Genomic DNA, 5,644 nt, shown 5'->3' with positions numbered 1-5,644 from the left:
CCACACACCCCTAATGTAGCCAATCCTAATGAGTTCCTGCTATTGGGTGTGGCCTGTTATGCTAATGAGCTCCTGCTGGGTGTGGCCAACTCAGGAGCCAGTCGGAACTCTGTTCCTGTGTGTTCCTGCCCAAAAATAGCCCTGGGTCACACGTACCATCGGGGCAAAGAGAGGAGCGAAGGCAGAGCAGTGGCTATGGGAAATCGGTCATGGTGTTCTTGGGGCTTTCCCTTTTGGACTTTTCAACAGGTGTGATGGGGAGAAAACAGGGAGCAGCCCAGGGTGTTGGCAGCAGTGAGCAGTGCTAGAACGGGGCGTGTGTGTGGATGCTGTTCCCTTACCCACTTGTCATGTCTACTTGCTGCTGCATTTTATGGGAGAGGGGTTTCCAGATCCCTGCTTGGAAGCAGCTTGAAATTCCATGCAAATCCAGCTGACAGAGAGCTAGCTTGTGAAAACTCTGTTTCAGGTATCCTCTTTCATCAAAGCTGCTATCACTTAAGAATCCATTCATTCAAAATTTGCTCCACTATGCTGACAGACGTGCACCATGCCTTTTTGAAACCAATGGAACAAATTTTGAATGAATGGATTCTTAAGCGATACCGGCTTTGATGAAAGAGAATACCTGAAAGGGAGTGTTCACAAGCTAGCCCTCCGTCAGCTGGATTCTCATGAAATGTCTGCATTTTCTCTGACAACAGGACACTTGAGCTGAATGTCGAAACGACAGTGTTTGCACTTTGCTGTGACAGGTTGCCAGATGCTTGAATGTCTTTACAAATTTGCATTGGAACTTTCAGTCCTAGTATTGCATCAGTATTCATAATCAATACACACACAAATTGTTGTATGACTTGCATTTATTCATCACAATAAGATAAGTGCTTATAATTAGAATCATAGACTCACAGAGTTGGAAGGGGCCATACAGGCCATCTATTCCAATCCCCGGCTCAATGCAAGATCAGCCTAGAGCATCCCTGACAAGTGTGTGTCCAGCTGCTGCTTAAAGCTCACCACCTCCCTAGGCAGCTGACTCCACTGTTGCATGACTCTTACTGCCAAAACGTTTCCCCTAATATCCAGCCGGTACCTTCCCGCCCTTCATTTAAACCCATTATTGTGAGTCCTATTCTCTGCTGTCGACAGGAACAGCTCCCTGCCCTCCTCTAAGTGATTGTAAGTTTTCACGCCATATTTTAAGAGAGGCCACAAATCCAGTCGCTGCTGTCTTCATCTGGCCCTAGCTAGCATGCTGCGGTTTCAGAAGCCTGCCAAGGACCAGCTTTTGCAGAATCAGTGAGTGCAGGTGGGAAAGAGCCTAACATTGTGTGTAAACAGCATGGGGGAAATGCGCAGGTATGTTTAGGCTACTGATTCCTGGCATGAGGATTTGGGGTTTTACAAGCGTGCAATTCCTGTTTCCGTTTATGAAAGAGTCCGGACACAGGTGCTGATTTAAAGATTTATGCATACCCAATAACTCTGCTGTTACGTTCTAATTCAAGGGGCCACCGGGTATTAAAGGTGACAAAGGAGACAGCGGCAGTCCAGGGATTCAGGTAATGCTCAAATGCATCTTTTTTTTGGTGATCTCTGTCGTCGTTTGATAGTTTCCCCCAGCAAGGTTTGAAGTCCTCTCCTGCAGGTTGGTAGCCTTCTGTGTCCTCTTCGATGCTCTTCTTCTTGTAATACTAGAATCCCCTGACTCATGTGGGTCTATAACCTATGGCTCTAGAGAACAATGTGACTCAGGAAGGAACCAAATGTGGCTCTTTAAAAAGGGGGGGGGAGAACAAATCTGTAAGTTAAGGTCCATCGGAGGGATAGATGGGATGCCAAAAGAACCACCATGTGTGTGTGCAAGTATGTATTTTAAAACTGTATAACGTGCCTTTCTGCCCGCCAAGGCAGCCAACAGATTAGAATCAGAGAATCACAGACTTGGAAGGGGGCCATAGAGGCCATCTAGTCCAACCCCCTGCTCAATGCAGGATCAGCCTAGAGCATCCCTGACAAGTGTTTGTCCAGCCGCTGCTTAAAGATTGCCAGCGAGGGGGAGCTCACCACCTCCCCAGGCCGCTGATTCCGCTGTCGCACAATTCTTACTGTCAAAAAGTTTCCCCCCAAGATCCAGCCAGTACCTTCCCGCCCTTAATCTAAACCCATTCTGCTGCCCACAGGAACAGCTCCCTGCCCTCCTCTAAGGGACAGGCCCTTCCCATACTTCAAGAGAGCAATCCTGTCCCCCCTCCACCTCCTCTTCTCCAGACTGAACATTCCCAAGTCCCTCAGCCTCTCCTCACAGGGCAGCGTAGTGGAAGCGCGTATAATAATTCAATCCAGAATAGGCTAGTGCTGAAACTATATACAGTGGTTTATTTACATCAATATACATACAGGCCATATAGCACTTGTAGTCTCCAATTCTTCAGCGCAAACTGACAAAGTGCTTCGCAAGGAACCCCGTTCACAAGAGTGATGAAGTACATACAGAGTGCACTGAATATATACAACGAAGCACCAATCACATTGAAGTGCTGACTCACTGTGACTGTAGTCAGAGTGATGCAATCCTTGATCTAGTGACCTGTCACATGACACTCCTTCTGTCACCTTCAGATCAAGATGATCTAATAGACTCACTTAGCCTGGCTGCCATCTTGCTTGCAATACATGATAGTATGCTGACACCCTGATCTCAAGGCCCCCAATCATTAAAACATACCGGATAAAAATCACATCGTAAAAACCATTAAAATCAATATAAAATCACACAATTAAAACCAGAGCTACAATAGACATACAAAATCATAAAAAAACCAATAAAAGCTTTGGGCAGGAAGGAGGCCATGCCAAACAAAGGAAAAGGACTTCACCCGCTAGCAGAAAGTGGCAACAGAAAGGAACAGGTGGACCAGATGGCAGTTGGGAAATGTTGGTGCCGTAACTGAGAAGGCCCTCTTCTGAGTTTATTTATTTAATTATTTCACTTTTACCCCGCTTTTACCCTGCCCTCCCTGCCAGGCGGGCTCAGGGTGGCTTCCAAGAACTGACAAGCAGTATACATTCACAATAAAAATACAATACATCATTTAAAACACAAACAGTCAAGTGAGTTGCCACCCACTTAATCGAAGAAGAAGAAAAGATTGGATTTATACCCTGCCCTTCACTACCCAAAGGTGTCTCAGAGTGGCTTACAAACTCCTTTCCCTTCCCCTCCCCACAACAGACACCCTGCGAGGTAGGTGGGGCTGAGAGAGCTCTGACAGAGACTGCTCTTTTTCAAGGACAGCTCTTATCAGAACTCTGGCTTGCCCAAGGTCATCCAGCCAGGTGCGAGTGGAGGAGTGGGGGAATCAAACCCGGTTCTCCCAGATTAGAGTCTGCGCACTTAACCACTACACCAAACTGGCTCTCGTGGAGGCAACTGAAACAGAGCCTCAGTGGTTAGGTAGGTTCAAAAGGGAGTAGGTGGTTTCTCAGGTAGGTTGGTCCCAAATCATATAAGACTGTTTTAGTGACCTGGTACAAATCTATACAGCTCCAAGATGGGAAATATCTAGGTAGGTTCATAAGGGAGTAGGTGGTTTCTCAAGTAGGTTGGTCCCAAATCATATAAGACTGTTTTAGTGACCTGGTACAAATCTATACAGCTCCAAGATGGGAAATATCCAGAGATTTGTGGGGTGGAGCCTGAGACGGGTGGGGTCTGGATATTTCCCATCTTGGAGCTGGCAACCCTACCTGTGACCCACTCCAGTCAGTAAATGAACGGAATTGCAAGGAAAGATTTTTATAGGATGGCAGGGCTTCTTATCAATGCTTTACAGAAAGGAAATGACAGAAGTGAACAGTTGCTAGTAATCCAAATGCCAACTGTCTATAGATTTGCACCAGTGCACTAAAACAATTATACGGAATGCCCCTGTGTGTGTGTATGTATATGTATATATATGTGTGTGTGTGTATGTATAACTATAACTAACTGTGAGATCTTGTGTCTGCCGCTTCCTAATAAAAAGGCTCACAGCAACCAGCGCTTTGTGCCACAGTAACCTGAGGGGGTATTAATTGATGGGTCAACCATCGGTCATAGCCTCAGTTACTTTGGGGTTAACTGGTGTGGTTAGTCCAGTTCCCACTAGTTAGCAGAGTGCTTAAAATAAAGCTACAAATGCAGCAGCGTCACTTTTCCAGGTCACTCGGCTTACAAAGCCACACAGAGCCACATGGCAAGTTTAACAGAGAAATGCTTCTCTCTTTATTCGAGAGGCATAAGAACATGGATAGGGTACTAACTTACCAGCTGAGGATGGAAGCAGATGGCGAGAGGACCATCTGCCTCATGGTGCCAAGAGAGGATACCATGTCATCCCTCTTGGTGTGTGCAGGGAGAAGGGGCAGATTTGTCTGAGAGAGAGATCAGAAGGAAGGAAATTGTCCCTGAGAGCACAATCTACACTTCAAAGGGAACGGTGGCAGAACAGAAAGCCAGGCTGGTATAGTGGTTAAGTGTGCGGACTCTAATCTGGGAGAACTGGGTTTGATTCCCCACTCCTCCACTTGCACCTGGCTGGATGACCTTGGGCAAGCCATAGTTCTGACGAGAGCTGTCCTGGAAAGGGCAGTTCTCTCAGAGCTCTCTCAGCCCCACCTATCTCACAGGGTGTCTGTTGTGGGGAGGGGAAGGGAAAAGAGTCTGTAAGCCACTCTGAGACTCCCTTGGGTAGTGAAGGGCGGGGTATAAATCCAATCTCTTCTTCTTCTTCTCTTCAGTAAACACAGGAAGGAAAGGCCAGGGTGCCTATCTAGCTATCTACTCTCTCTTGCCACCTGCTTCTGGAGGTTTGAGACAGGGGACAGTGCCTTCACAGTGCCACAAGTTATACAAACGGGCTCTCTTAAACTAGCTCTTTCTTAATCTCTGGCTCTGAATTTTGATACGGGTTGCCTCTTTGATTGTGAAAGATTGCAGTCCCCGGCTTTAAGTGTTCCCAATTCAACTTTGCTTCGCCTTCCCTCTCTCACGCGCTGGAATTTAGCAAACATTAATTACTGGAAATCTCAGAGCAGCCGAAGGAGGTCAGCGAGAAAGTATTATGGAGATTTTTGCAGCTGGATAAGCGAGTCTGAAGAGAAAGCTCTCCTGCCCTTAGTCAAGGACAAAGAGCCTCCTCCTGGGAGGGAGAACAATAGAACTCGACAGCACAATTTCGAAACGACTCTCCAGAGCCCATTTTGCAAATGGGCTCCAGAACGGGAAGGATTGGAAGCATAATACAACACACTTGAATTTAGAAAAAGGGGGGGAGATTTCTGTGTGTTCGTATTTTAAAACATGTCATTTTAAGAACATAAGAGAAGCCAATGTTGGATCAGGCCAGTGGCCCATCCAGTCCAACACTCTGGGTGCGTTCAGACGGGGGCTTTACATCGGTATAGGTGCCAGTTGCAATCGTTGTACTCACCAGCGTTCAGACGGGGAACATCTGCCTCCTGTCCCTAACCGGTGTAAAGCCCTTTACACAGTTGCACTCTGCCACTAGGTCCCAAGTGGTGGTATCCTGAGTGCAACGGTTGTAAATGCTGTATCTTGCCGTCTGATTGCTCTCCACCAGTGCCTAGCAATTTCCGT

General features: G+C 46.9%; 1 protein-coding gene across 1 annotated transcript in view; it reads left to right on the top strand.

Moving 5' to 3' along the window:
* Positions 1-1,538: 1,538 nt before the first annotated feature.
* Positions 1,539-5,644, top strand: part of LOC107109159 (collagen alpha-1(XX) chain-like) — a 33,225-nt gene continuing 29,119 nt past the window's right edge. The window contains exon 1 of the mRNA XM_015409735.1: positions 1,539-1,565. The gene's annotated coding sequence lies outside the window, so the exon portion shown is untranslated. The remainder of the gene's footprint in view (positions 1,566-5,644) is intronic.

This window comes from Gekko japonicus, unplaced genomic scaffold, assembly GCF_001447785.1.
Source record: "Gekko japonicus isolate JY-2015 unplaced genomic scaffold, Gekko_japonicus_V1.1 scaffold4908, whole genome shotgun sequence".
Lineage (NCBI taxonomy): Eukaryota > Metazoa > Chordata > Lepidosauria > Squamata > Gekkonidae > Gekko > Gekko japonicus.
The sequence above is the reverse complement of the archived record's forward strand: the minus strand, read 5'-3'. Positions and strand labels throughout refer to the sequence as shown.